We start from the raw sequence: 14,832 nt of genomic DNA, 5'->3' as shown, positions 1-14,832 counted from the left end.
TAGAAGGGTCTGGTGACTTCTGTTTCAGTGTAACTGAAGAAGTGTGCATGCACACGAAAGCTCATACCAAGAACTAACTTAGTTGGTCTTTAAGGTGCTACTGGAAGGAATTTTTTTTGTTTTGACTATGGCAGACCAAAACGGCTACCTATCTGTAACATTAATCTGAGCCGTTGCAGCCAACAACCTGAAGATCTGTTATCTGGGCATTTTGGCTATGTCTAGCAAAGACATCCCATTAGTGCAGGGGTCAGCAAACTTTTTCAGCACTGGGCTGGTCCACTGTCCCTCAGACCTTGTGGGGGCCTGGACTATATTTTGAAGAAGAAGAAAATGAACCAATTCCTATGCCCCACAAATAACCCAGAGATGCATTTTAAATAAAAGGACACATTCCACTCATATAAAAATATGCTGATTCCCAGACTATCCGCGGGCCAGATTTAGAAGGCGATTGGGCCGGATCCGGCCCCCGGGCCTTAGTTTGCCTACCAATGCATTAGGACCACGGAACTTTCCCTGCCTCTCTGAAGTAGACAGAGGTGGGGGATACACAGGGAAAGAAGAGGGAGCAAAGTTTTGTTGCAAAAGTGAATGTTCTTGCACTAAGAGGACGGCATGGTTGGATACACTTCATAGACAGATCTATATGTATGCCAGATGTTTCTTGCTGAATTTCCACAACACTCTGTCGTATCAAAGATTCATGCCTCTGAGGGAAAAAAAATATAATCTCTTCTTCATCTTATTCGTTCTTAAGCCTCTGCTTCTTCACGAAGCGCTTGTTTTCCGGTCGCCTCATCAGAACTTTATTTGATTGCGATTTATCTGCATATTCTAGCGGCCTTTTCTTTTTGACACCATTCAAACTAATCCTGTAAGAAAAGCTCTATAAACTTGTCAACTTTTGAAAAGGGGTTTAATCCTTCATGGCACACAGTATATTATCTTTCATACCTTTCAAAATGAGATGTGGGCCAAGGGGGCCTCTTCTGCCACGTGCTGAGCTGATTAACATCTAGCATGGCAAAAGAGGGAAAGAAAATTGAATTACACGTGGTTGATGATCAGTGATTTCTCATATTAATTATTGCTACCGGCAGCTGCATTAGAGGCTTTGTGTGAGCAAAGGGTTTGAGTTTGCTTCGTCACATCGCCTTCATGTTTCTTTTCCTTCTAGAAAGCCCACTTGTGTTCATGCGTTAGTAATTGTTTCACATGCGTATACAGTGGTACCTTGGTTCTCAAACACCTTGGTACTCAAACAACTTGGAACCCAAACACTGCAAACCCAGAAGTAAGTGTTCCAGTCTGAGAACTTTTTTCGGAAGCCAAACATGCTCCATTTTGAATGTTACACTTCTGTTTTGAGCGTTACGCTTCCGTTTTAAGTGTTACACTTCCGATTTGAGTGCCACACTTCCATTTTGAGTTCTGTTTGTTTTTGCTATTTATTTTGCGTTTTTGTTTTTGCGGCTCTTTTTATTTTGTTTATGTGACTGTGTGGGACCCAGTTCAGCTGCTGATTGATTGATTGTGTGACTGCAGTACATTGCTTATTGCTTTCATTTAATGGATGAATGGTCTCGTTAGATAGTAAAATTCATGTTAACCTGCTGTTTTAGAAGTCTGGAACAGATAAATCCATTTTGCATTACTTTCTATGGGAAAGCATGCCTTGGTTTTGGAATGCTTTGGTTTTGGAATGGACTTCCAGAACAGATTAAGTTTGCTTGAGGGCAAACTACAAACAAAACTGATTGGGGGTAAAGCATGATTAGTTTGTCCAGCCAGATTCACCTACATACATGCAGCACAACTACTTTACAAAGTGACACCTTACCAAAAAAAAGTTTCCATTCCCAAGGAGCTTAAAAGCTAGAGACTGACACTAGGGATTCCTCCAGAATGCCAATATTTTGTGGGAGGGATTCAAACACATACTGGAAATCTAAGTTTGTGCACTAAAAGTGGATTGAAGGGCTCTCTTGTCAAGGTGCAACAATTCTATTTTAGAGAGAGAGAGAGGCTCTTTTTGCTGTTAGGAAGACGTGGGGGAAATGCACAGAAAGTGTGGGGTGAATGAGAAGAAGACACAGAAGCACCCTGCACCTCAATCAAGATGAATGCTCATTGCTGTTAAACTAACCTGCAAACAAATCCATGAAGACTGGACATAGATTAACCTCTGCATAACCTTTGTGCAACGAAACCAGAATGGATGAGAAATAAACAGGTTTCCTGGAGGAACCCAAGGAAGACAAAGGGGAAGGGGGCTTGAAATGGAGGCAGGAGTGCATAAGGGGAGAATATGCAATTGTATTTATACCTTATTACATTTATATCCCACCTTTCCTCCAAGGTGCAGAAGGTAGCATACATTTTCCCCCTCCCCATTTTATTCTAACAGGTATGTTAAGCCTGGAAAAGAGGTAATTGAGAAGAGAAGTGATAGCCATTTTCAAATACAGTGGTACCTCGTGTTAAGAACTTAATTCGTTCCGGAGCTCCGTTCCTAACCTGAAACTGTTCTTAACCTGAGGTACCACTTTAGCTAATGGGGCCTCCTGCTGCCACCGCCACGTGATTTCTGTTCTCATCCTGAGGTAAAGTTCTTAACCCAAGGTACTATTTCTGGGTTAGCGGAGTCTGTAACCTGAAGCATCTGTAACCTGAGGTACCACTGTATCTTAAGGGCTGTCAAGTGGAAGAGAGAACATGTTTGTTTCCTCCTGCTCTGGAGGGTAGGACTCAAACCAGTGGCTTCAAGTTACAACAAAGGAGATTCCGACTAAACATTCGGAAAAAAACTTTCTGACAGTAAGAGCTGTTCAGCAGCGGAACCCATGAGAGGTGGTGGACTCTCTCCTCCCTTGTAAGTTTTTAAGCAGAGGTTGGATGGCCATCTGTCATGGATGCTTTAGCTGAGATTCCTGCACGGCAGTTGGTTGGACTAGATGACCCTTGGGTCCCTTCCAACTCGTAAGATTCTATGATTCTATTATTCTAACCCTGTGAGGTAGGTTAGGCTGAGAATGAGTCAGCCGTGATTTGAATCCTGGTCTCTCAGGCCCTAGTGCAACACTCTAACCACTACACCACACTAGTTTCTGAGGCTTTTCATGATGTGGGGACTTACAGTGCAATTCTAACTATGGGTGGAATCTAACACACCACCAAGGACTCAGCTATAAAGCTGCAAATATAACATTTTAAGTGTGTTTTAAGTGCATTAAACAACCGTGACACTAGATGGCGATTGTGAGCTTATGGCAAATCCAATATATATTTTAAAACGTGTTTGTTTATTTTTAAAGCGTTTTCACAGCCTTTTTTTGTATGTGTCTAGATTGCTCCCAAGTCCCTTGTTCTCTTCATGGAAAAGGTAGATTTTGAGCAGGGATTTTAAGTAAGAAAAAGAGGTGGCCGCACGAGAGCGTTCTGGGCTGTATTTCTAGGCACAAGAAGGAAATAATCATAGCAAATGTCGCACATGAATTGCATAAAGAGTGCTACTTGCAACTTCAGGACTGAATGAATATTTATTTGAATAGAATGAAAGAGAACGCAGTGAGCCATGTGAAATAATGCTACCAAAAGCCATCAGTCAAGGCGTAAATATACTTTAGGTCGTACATCTTGTCCAGGTTTGTGCTGTTCATGTCAATCCAGGCAGCAAATGCCTGACCAAAACCGAGGAAATATTTCCGCTTGCAAGAGTCCACAAACTGAATAAAACAGCCCATGCCTATTCTTATGTGCTCAAGCCTGCTCTTGAATTGCAGTACACAGTACTTCCATTTACATATGGGAGACGTACTGTGCAATTTGCATCCTGAACCACCATCAGCTAGGTTTTATTTATTTTATTTTAACATTTTTTATTCATTTTTCATTTTCGTTCATTACATACATCTCAAATTCTTAACGTCTACTATATATAAATAAATATATAGGTTTTAGAACCAAACCAGCATTCTACAGGTTACTGGTATTCCCAAGGCCAATCTGTAAAATTACAGATTTTAGCTGATTAATAATAGAATTATAGAGTTGGAAGGGACCCCAAGTGTCATCTAGGCCAACTCCCTTCAATGCAGCAAACACAGCCAATCACCTGGCTTTTATTAAATCTCTGTTCTTTCCCTTGAAAGGTAATGCCCTTTATTAGACACTGGGTGCCACCTATCATAGGTGCCGTAGTAGCAGATTTCCTGCGCTGCGGTTCGACTAGATGGCTTTTAAAGTCATTTCTAACACTCCGATTCTATGGATGTTGCTAAAACAGCTGCCTTTCTGATGCTATTGAAGGAAGAGCACAAAATTCTTTTCAGCCCAAGAGCTTCCATGTTAATACACCAAAGATACCATTCTGTTGCGGGTGGGGGGGGGAATGCACTTAAACTTTTTCATTGCCATTGTTTTCATTTTGGAAATTTGGAACTTATGGTAACAGTTGCGCATCAAAGCCTTAACAGCTTCAAAGTTCAAATCCCAGATCTGCCCACAAAAAAAGATGGTTGTACAAATCTTGGGATTCTCCAATACCTCCTTCTCATGGGTGGTGCCATTCTGGCTGCATGATGATGACCATGATGTTGGTCTATAAAATGCATAAATGCAACAGTTATACAGTGGTACCTTGGGTTAAGAACTTAATTCGTTCTGGAGGTCCATTCTTAATCTGAAACTGTTCTTAACCTGAGGTACGACTTTAGCTAATGGGGTCTCCCACTGCCGCCGCGCGATTTCTGTTCTCATCCTGAGGTAAAGTTCTTAACCTGAGGTACTATTTCTGGATTAGCAGAGTCTGTAACCTGAAGCATCTGTAACTCGAGGTACTACTGTATTTATAAGATGTTCAAGTCACCTTTCCCTCCCACTTTGGTGGGTTTTTAAAATATATATATAAAACACACGAATAAAACAAATACGGCACTAAAATTACAAAACAATGACAAAGCCAGCAGAGAGTCGAGCCGTTTGTCAGCTCAGTGAGCTAAAATGAGAAACAATGCAGCAGTTGCCTGCAAATGCTTTTCCAGATAAATAGCCTCTTCAGCTGCTAATAGAAGGCATAAAAATAGGAGGGAGCCAGCAAGAGCTGGCAGCTGGGTTTTGGTTTTTTTTCCCCTGGCAGTGATTATTGGGGAGCGGGATGGAGAGAAAGAAAAAAACTTCACCTGCTGGATTTTTTCTTGTCATGTGTCAGTTGTACTGCCCATGTGGCTGCTTTTGTGCCCGCCCGCCCCCCGAGCTCTAAATGAGAAGCTTGCTTTGTTCAACTTTGTAGCTCTGTCCTGCTCAACACTTGCGGGGGGGGGGACACCCAAAATTAAATGTATCACACACACAATAACAAAGCAACAGTTTGCATGCACTAATTTATATGTGCAGATGCCAGTTTAGCAATAGCCACTACAATTCAGTTAGAATAGGAATTTCCTGGGATTTCAAAGGCAAAATTGATTGGGGGCGGATTTCCAAAAGGGAGTACTTTCTCCTGGCTCAACAATTTGGGGGCTTTCCTTAAAAAAGCTGAACAATTTTGGTGGTTTCCTTTTTAAAAAGCTGAACAATTTTGAGGTCTTCCTAACAAAATATGGTTTTTACTTTTTGAAATACGGCAACCCTAAGACAGAAATACAAATGCATCTCTCACCATAGCGGGGAAGACTAGCCTATCCACCACATCCATTTAAAACACTCTTATGCCATGGTCATCACTTCCCCTCTCCCTGCTGTCCTGCAAAGAATTAAGGGAACAGTTGTTTCTTCAGGGAGCTGAGAGTTGTTTAGAGACCCAGCACCATTCCCAGCACCCTTAGCAAACTATGCTAGGGTTGACACCTGTCCTATATAATACAGTGGTACCTTGGGTTAAGAACTTATGGTAATTCATTCTGGAGGTCCATTCTTAACCTGAAACTGTTCTTAACCTGAAGCACCACTTTAGCTAATGAGACCTCCTCCTGCTGTTGCACCGCCAGAGCATGATTTTCTGTTCTTACCCTGAAGCAATGTTCTTAACCTGAGGTACTATTTCTGGGTTAGCGGAGTCTGTAACCTGAAGCGTATGTAACCCGAGGTACCACTGTATAGGATTGTCCCATATTTCAATGTAAAATGCTACATCCTGTATCGTTTCAGTTTTGTCCTGTATTTCAGATCTTCTCTCTCTCTCTCTGCCAAGTTAGGGATCCTCTCCAAATGTTTGTGTCTGTGACAAATTTCAGAGGGGCCTTGCTATTAGGCTGCAGTAGATTTTAATGAATTGCTTTGAAGCTGCTTCAGCACCAGATATTTTTTTTAAAAATCGTCCAACCACCCCGCTTCACCCAGCCCTGTATTTTGCCAGAACCCTATACAATTCCCATATTCCTTGTGGGGGAGCCATGACTGTTAAAGTGGTGTAAGAGTGCATCAAATGGGTGGGGCAGCCCTGTGTGCTTGCACAGTCCACTGTTGAGTGTTGTGTATTTATGGACAACTTCAAGACCCCTGCCTCTCTCCTTTCTTATGGTCCTTAAAACTGTCCACTTGGTCCCTGGGCCTGCAACAGGGGAACACACAAACATAGATGCTTTACCCTGAGTCAAACCACTGGATCCATCCAATTCACCACTGTCTACACTGACTGACACCATCTCTCTCGGGTCTTTCCTAGTCCCATCTGGAGGTGGCAGAGTTTGCAAGTGGGACTTTCTGCATCCTGAGCTACAGCTCTTCCCTTAAGCTTCCCTTTCTTCTTAGGGAAGCAGAACCCTGTGCGGGGAAATATCTGACAAACCCTCAGAAGGAAAAATTGAAAACCTACCCTAAAATCAACGATATGGGAATAATGCCATTCAATTTAGGAAAATGATGTGGTCCGAGGATTGCAGGTTTGTAGTCGGGGGGGGGGGGGCGTGTTCATTTTGTCTCTTAGATCTCAACCTTACGAGATGCTGCTCTCTGTCAAGAACCCCAGTCAATTAAAGCAAATTTGCCTTTTCCCTGTGGTGTGTTTCACACTGACTATTTTTGCAACAAGCAAGAGATGAGTGTCAGGTCCGTGCTTTAGACAGATGCTTCAGAATACAATGAGACTAGCCGAGGCCCCATCATGGTTGTTCTGTCAGGTTTTGAGTAGGAGGAACTGACATGTTTACACCAATGAATAAAACATAAAGCAGGATGAAGAGTACAGTGGTACCTCAGGTTACATACGCTTCAGGTTACATACGCTTCAGGTTACAGGCTCCACTAACCCAGAAATAGTGCTCAGGTTAAGAACTTTGCTTCAGGATAAGAACAGAAATCATGCTCCGGTGGTGCAGGGGCAGCAGGAGGCCCCATTAGCCAAAGTGGTGCTTCAGGTTAAGAACAGTTTCAGGTTAAGAACGGACCTCCAGAACAAATTAAGTATGTACTTAACCCGAGGTACCACTGTAATTCCCTTGGGATGGGATAATTAATTTGGCTCTGGGAAGACTTGGGACAGAATGCTCTTTTCTTGGTAAGGAAAGTGTGTGTGTGTGTGTGTGTGTGAGAGAGAGAGAGAGAGAGAGAGAGAGAGAGAGAGAGAGAGAATGAGAATTCAGGGCTTGCAAGTATTAGGAAAACTAAAGGAATATCAATTTTTTAAAACCATCTATTTCCCCTTTATTTCAACATCTGTTCAAAAGGAATGGCAAGAGACTTCAAATAGCCCTGGAGATTTCAATCCACTTCAGAAAGGACATCTTCTTTCTTGACCTCTTAAACACATCCAGTCCATTTCTGACACAAGCTCTTCGTCTTGCCAAAGAAACAGATTGGGACTGCAGAGGAGGCAAGAGATGTGAGAGGTTGTGATAAAACTGGAGATCAGCAGCATATGTGTTGACCTGATAAAAGCTAGCTAAAGGAATGAAAACCATACATTCACAGCTGCGGAACTCACTGCCCTTGGAAACAGTGATGGGTTGGGTTATACCTGATGAAAAAGAAAACAAGGGAAAGGAGCCAATCCAGGGACAATTTGCATGTAAATAGGAATGCAGCATTCAAGCATTGTGCTCCCTTTTGCACAAGTTGATAGAATCTGAAAGCTGACATTACAGACTATGTGATCTGGTCCACTGCCATGAAAAAGAGCCAGGACCAATCTCCAGGACCAACTGGTCTCTGCATCCAAGATGGCTGTATTTATTCTGTTGCCCCTGAGCAGAAAAAGTTTGCTGCCCCGACATAAGTGCGCGTGCACACACGCACACACACACACTAGTGCCTGAGGTAAAGACACTCTTTTCTCCTGGCGGTGCATTTCCTTGCCCTGACTGAGGAGCGAATTAGGGTGATAAGAATCCACCAGTTTGGGATCTTTTCCTGGCTTTTGGATTACCACCCACTATTGCTCCCAACAATCCCATTAAATAGTGTGGGGCCATTACCTCATTTGTAGAAGTCTTCAGACAATCTATCTGGGCCAGATCAGTGCTATGGTTTTAGTTTAGAAATAACAGTGCACATCCTCAGATGTTACTTTATCATGAAAGCATTCCCTAAATTCTGGAGTAAAATTTGGGACAAAAACACTGTGTAAAATGATTCAATACATTCCTGAAAAGGCTCCTTGGAGGCACAAAGTGATTCATAGACTTCAGGAAAGTGGAGATTTGTTTTTCCTGAATATAGTATATGATCCCCATGGGCAGAGCATATTGCAAAAACTTGGCATTTCATATGCTGTTGTTTTAAGGCATTGACTAAAAGAGGAGGAATTTGAACGAAAAAGAGTTGTTGTTGTTTTACAAAAATGCAAATTGCTGCAGAAATGTGGAAAACTGAATTTAAGACCTGAAAAGACTGTAAGAGAACCAAAACCGACAGATTCTTCTATCCCTAAGTGCTGGCTATTGGAACTCTGTGAGAAATAAACTACAGTTCCCAAGATTCTTTGGAGGAAGCCATGACTGCTAAGTAGGATACAAGTGCTTTAAATGTACAGTGGTACCTCTGGATGCAAACAGGATCCGTTCCGGAGCCCCGTTCACATCCTGAAGTGAACGCAACCCGCGTCTGCGCATGCGCGGGTCATAATCCACCGCTTCTGCGCATGCGCGCGACGTCATTTTGAGCGTCTGCGCATGCGGCGAACCCGGAAGTAAAGCGTTCCGTCACTTCCGGATCGCTGCGGAGTGCAACCCTAAAACGCTTAACCCGAATCTACTTCAACCCGAGGTATGACTGTATTGTGTGGATGTGACCTCCCAAAGCATGCTTTCTAGGGAAGGGCCCCGAGTGCTTTTCCATTTGCCCCACCAGTTTACCTAGGAATATCTGCTCTTTGTCTGCAGAAAAACCAGTTGTCATTTGCTCTGATTCAGCGGTAAGGAGAGAGTTTTCCTGGGAGAAAGCAGAGGGACAAGCAGAAGTGTGGCTGAGCCCTGAACCACTGGAAGTGGATTATCCTGCTCCTCTCTGCTTTTGCTGACCCAAAATTGAACGCTATTGGAGAAAGGCTATCTAATAATAATCACTTATCTGCCTCCTGTCACAATAAAAAAGAATTAACATATGCTATCAGACTAATGCTTGATCAGGACAAGTCCCGCCAACCCTTTCTGGCAATATCTCTGAAATTCAGACATCTAGGATTTCAGCCAGAAGTCTTTCTACACCCTAGCAATGAATTTCTTACGAAATGTTGGGGATCAAATCAGTAGCTGGGAGATCCATGCTGAGGTAATGGTGAGCTTTGTTTTAATGCTCAGGGTCCACCATACTTGAAATTCCAAATCCCCCCCCCCCCCCAGTGCTATGTTTCTAGAAAAATAAGTGCCGGAACCCACCATGAACACCTCCCTTGTTTTCTTACAATGGCAATGGAACCCACCTGAGAGGTGCCAGAACTGAGTTCCGGCTGAAGAAAGGGCTTGCCTCCCCCCTGTATTTTCCTCTACCCCAGAATGTGACAAAGCTCATTTGGCTAAACTTTCTGACTGACTTGATGTTCACGAAGTGCATTCCTTGCTCAGAAGGTATTATCCTCTGATCAACCCTGCTCACTGGGACAAGGTCATCAGAGTATGTAAGTAAAGAAGCTCCTGCCTCAGTTGACATATAATAGCTCTCTTTGACATGGCCAAGGGGCCTCTTTGGCTGTGAACACACTATACCAGGGATGTCCAACCAGTAGACTGCAATCTACTGGTAGATCCCTGGCTGATCCTGGTAGATCGCGGGATCCTTATTGTGTACAAAAAGTTGCACAAAAAGCTCAACAACTCTCGGCAATCCACCCACCCCATGCATGTTCCTCTTCGCTCCAATGACAATGGGTAGATGACTGCCAGCTTTTTTTTAATACTGGGAGTAGATCACTATACCTTTAAAGCACATTCAAAGCACATTCTTTCCATCAAAGAATTCTGGGCATTGTAGTTTACCCCTCACAGACCCTCCAAGCATCCCTATTTTCCAGGGACAGTCCTGGATTTACAGAAGCCGTCCCGGTTTCTGATTTGATCCCAGAATGTCCCACTTTTCCTTAAAGGTAAAGGTAAAGGTACCCCTGCCCGTACGGGCCAGTCTTGACAGACTCTGGGGTTGTGCGCCCATCTCACTTAAGAGGCCAGGGGCCAGCGCTGTCCGGAGACACTTCCGGGTCACGTGGCCAGCGTGACATCGCTGCTCTGGCGAGCCAGAGCCGCACACGGAAACGCCGTTTACCTTCCCGCTGGTAAGTGGTCCCTATTTATCTACTTGCACCCGGAGGTGCTTTCGAACTGCTAGGTTGGCAGGCGCTGGGACCGAGCAGCGGGAGCGCACCCCGCCGCAGGGATTCGAACCACCGACCTTTCGATCGGCAAGTCCTAGGTGCTGAGGCTTTAACCCACAGCGCCACCTGCGTCCCATCACTTTTCCTTAGGACGTCCCTATTTTTATCAGAGAAATGTTGGAGGGTATAGAATTATGTGACACACCCCCCCCCCCGAGTCAAGAAGATATACAACCTTTAGAAGACATAGGAAGGCAGCCCTGTATAGTTTTTTAATGTTTAATGTTTTGTTGCATTTTAAATATATTTTGGAAGCTGCCCAGAATGGCTGAGGCAACCCAGACCTGATGGGCAGAGTTGTTGTTGGTTGTTGTTGTTGTTGAATAGGATATTTAATCCTATTTTCATCGGAGAAATATTGGAGGGAATGAGAGTTACAATTTCCCCCAGCCCTTAACAAACCTATTGTATGTGCTCAGCCTTTGATAACAGTACTCACTTTCTATTTAGCAGATGGGTAGGCAAGATAGAACACAAGATCAATTACCTGACGCTCAACATCGACTTAGCAACATCTCCAAGAGGCAGTGCTGAGAAAGGTATTTCTAGGCAGTCAGGTTTGAGACTATTCATTTATTCATTCGTTTGTTCATCATTGAAATTATTAGGCTAGATGGAACATCAGTTTCAGCACTAGCATAATAATGGATGGCTCTTTATGTACTAGATGTTGTCTTCTTACTTGTGGTATGCTGCATATGGCACAACATGATCTATATAGGGTAGAGTAAGTGCTGGACCTACAGGAGACTAATCAACTTCCTCATCTGCTCCTTGTGCTACATGGAGATGCCTGGGATTGATTTTAGGACCTTAATAATTGCTCTGCTGCAATGGCAGTCAAGAAAAGAGTACCTTGTGTTTCGGGCTGGATGGTCCCACCTTTTATTTCTATATTCCTATAATTTGCAGAGAAAATGATTCATCCAGAATCATTTAAAAAAAAAAAAGCCAGAAACCCACTTACGGAAGATACTGTATTGCCAGCAGGCAGAAACCATCACATAGCAAAAGGAAGCCTAATTGAAGCTGATTTCAACAAATGACTTTCATAAATGGCGATTTCCTTTTAATATGACAGCATGAGAAATTTCTTACATAAACCACTAACCTTTCTATTTATTTCCTCCTTTCAGAGATAACACTGAAGACCAAATGCCTTTTGTAGGAAGAGAACGAAATCAGCCTTGTTTCTCATTATCCTTTTTTAAAAAAAAAAACAAAAAAACAGGATTAGCCATTTATTTCAAATAACGAGATTCAACATGTCAAGCAATCAGCCATAAGCCCTGTTATTATAGCAAACTAAGAAGGTTGAGTGCCTATCAGTTTGGAAACAAAATACCACTACCCAAAAATAAGATTTGTGTGGCTTCTACATACTTGGGGGACAGCCTAAGCCTTTAGAAGTACTTGGGTTTGTGGGTTTAAAGAGAGAAAGATGGAATGCGATTTTTTTTTTAATTGTCTGGTTGTTATATTGATATTGATGACACAGTGGACACCCATCTTTAGATGGTAATGTGTATTAATTACGTCATTTACTGCCAAATGCGATAAGCCAGCCTTGCTGATTTAGGGACACTCCTACTCATTCTTTTTGAGCAAAGCCCTGGACTTCAGCCTGAAAAGTATTGCCTTGGAGAAAACACTGGATGCCTTCTGGCAGGGGCAAAACTAGGCTTTATTTCACCTTGGTCAAAGACCCAGTTTCACACACACACACACACACACACACACACACGCCTTTGCATACACATATACACAGGCTGGGAGCATCAATGGTGCCTCTCTGGAGGCTTCACCTGGGGCAAAAAAAAAAAAAGGCTAGCCCCTTTGTAGAACACCTTCCCTTCAGATGTGAAGGAAATAAGCAGCTATCCTATCTTTAGAAGACATCTGAAGGCAGCCCTGTTCAGGGAAGTTTTTAATATTTAATGCTGCACTGTTTTTAACACTTGATTGGGAGCCACCCAGAATGGCTGGGGAAACTCAGCCAGACGGGCGGGGTATAAATAAATTATTGTTATTGTTATTGTTATTGTTATTGTTATTGTTATTGTTATTGTTATTGTTATTGTTATTGCTACGGCTCTGCCTTCTAGGGCTACACAGCATGGGTGGGGAAAGCCTCAAGGGATCTCTCTCTCTCTCCCTCCCTCCCTCTCTCTCTCTCTGGGGTGTAGGAAGCGGGTGTGGGGGTGTAGCTTGCCCTGGGTGTCATCCCTGAGGTGGTGACAAAATGGCACTTACCATGGGGCCTGGTCTGCAACGCACCCGAGCCACATGTCTCTCCTCGTAGTGACGCGATGGCTCGGGGTCCCGCGCTGCCCGAAACAGCAGCGTGGGGCTTGCGTCCACCAGGCGGACTCCGTGGGCAGCTCACTGCACTGTGCCGCCCCTGTGCGCGGATTGCTGCCCCCGTGGGCGGCTCACCCCGCCCCAACTGCTCCGGGTGCCAGAGCAGCTAGCTACACCCCTGCGCGCTTGCTTGCGCGCGCTCTCTCTCTCTCTCTCTCTCTCTCTCTCTCACACACACACACACAATATCTTACCACAAGGTTCCTATTCCAAGCTGCCTGTAGTGCTGGACTACAGCACTTCTCTTAGAAAGCTGTTGTTGTTGTTGTTTAGTCGTTTAGTCGTGTCCGACTCTTCGTGACCCCGAAGAGTCGGAGTTAGAAAGCTAGCAGGTCCCATTTGCATTCCTCCAGGTTTGTGTTTCCCTGTCCTTGCGCCCGTGTGCTCCTATACCGGTTGCGGCGAGCAGGACTCTAGATCTAGCCCACAACTCTACGGATAATTGAGGCACCATCTGCGTTTGTTGGCTGCCTGCTCCTATTGCATTAGAAACCTTAAAATCGCAACTCGCAAATCACTCTGCCATCGTGTGCTGCAGCCTGCGCAACAATGCCCAGGTCTCACCTGCTTCCAAAGTTTCCGTTAAGTTGCTGTTGGCCATCATTTATTTCCGGGCAGCTTCCCCAGACCCCGTTTTGCAGGCACCGCACGGTACATATTTGCCTCAGCAAATGACAGGCCTGGCTCAAAGACATCCATCTTCTTAGGAAGGATTGCGGCTGCCAGCTGGAAGCTATGGATTCGGGCCATGAAGGAAATCATGCAAATGACTTTGATTTCCATAATGCCACAACCATTACCTTTGTTAGGGGCTGTTTTACAACGAGCTGCTTGTGGCAGAGGACAGGGGAGGGCCTAGGGGAGGAGCAGTAAAAAGTGAGAGGCATCTATGCAAAGATGGTCCCTAGGAGACAGTAGAGCGCACATTGCTGTTCTGCCAGAGCAGCTCCTAGCCATAATGTCTGCTTTCCACATCCCCATTTACAACCTAGGTAGTAACAGAAGTATTAGGGACCCATGGTGGGGGGGGGGGACATTTTGCAAATTTGCATGTGTGTTAGATCCTTCTATGCTTGTAGCATTTCCCCTCCTTGTTACTTTAGCCATGTATATATTCACTTTCTTCATGTCCCATCAGCTACTCTCAGTCTTTAAAACAAATAATGCAAACTTCCTCTCTTTCCTCTAAGTGGATGGGGACCAGGGAAAGGGCCTTAATTGTGGCACCCTGTTCATGGAATGCTCTCCCTAAGGACTAACACCAGCTTATATCTCTTTCCAGTGTCAGGTTAACACATTCCAGAACAAATACAATGGAACCTTGCGTCCCGAACGCCTTGGTACGCGAACATTTCAGTTCCCAAATGCTGAAAACCGACGTTTTTCCAGTTTTTGAATGTTTTTCAGAAGCCGAATGTGCGATGCGGCTGCCGGCCATTGTTTCCAGGGCGCCTGTGCCAATTGGAGGTTACACCTTGGTTTTCGAACGTTTCAGAAGTCAAGGGGCTTTTGGAACGGATTGCATTCAAGAACCAAGGTATCACTGTATATGAACTGGCTTACTGTTGGTTTTATCCACTTTCTGTCTACTGTGTTGTCTTTTGATTGTTGTTGTTTTTTAAAAAAGATTATCTTTGAATGCTGTCCTTACAATTTTGTTGAATGGT

The 14,832-nt window shown here is 44.0% G+C and overlaps 1 long non-coding RNA gene across 1 annotated transcript; it reads right to left on the bottom strand.

Moving 5' to 3' along the window:
- Window positions 1-7,615: 7,615 nt before the first annotated feature.
- On the bottom strand, window positions 7,616-13,259 carry LOC310838505. The gene is made up of 3 exons (XR_014560995.1): window positions 13,058-13,259; window positions 11,916-12,006; window positions 7,616-7,802 (listed from the first exon to the last, which is right to left on the bottom strand). It is a non-coding gene; the product is annotated as an uncharacterized lncRNA (long non-coding RNA).
- Between the last annotated feature and the right edge of the window lie 1,573 nt (window positions 13,260-14,832).

This window comes from Podarcis gaigeae (assembly GCF_964106915.1).
Source record: "Podarcis gaigeae genome assembly, chromosome: 2".
NCBI lineage: Eukaryota > Metazoa > Chordata > Lepidosauria > Squamata > Lacertidae > Podarcis > Podarcis gaigeae.
This window is presented reverse-complemented; position numbering and strand designations above follow the sequence as displayed.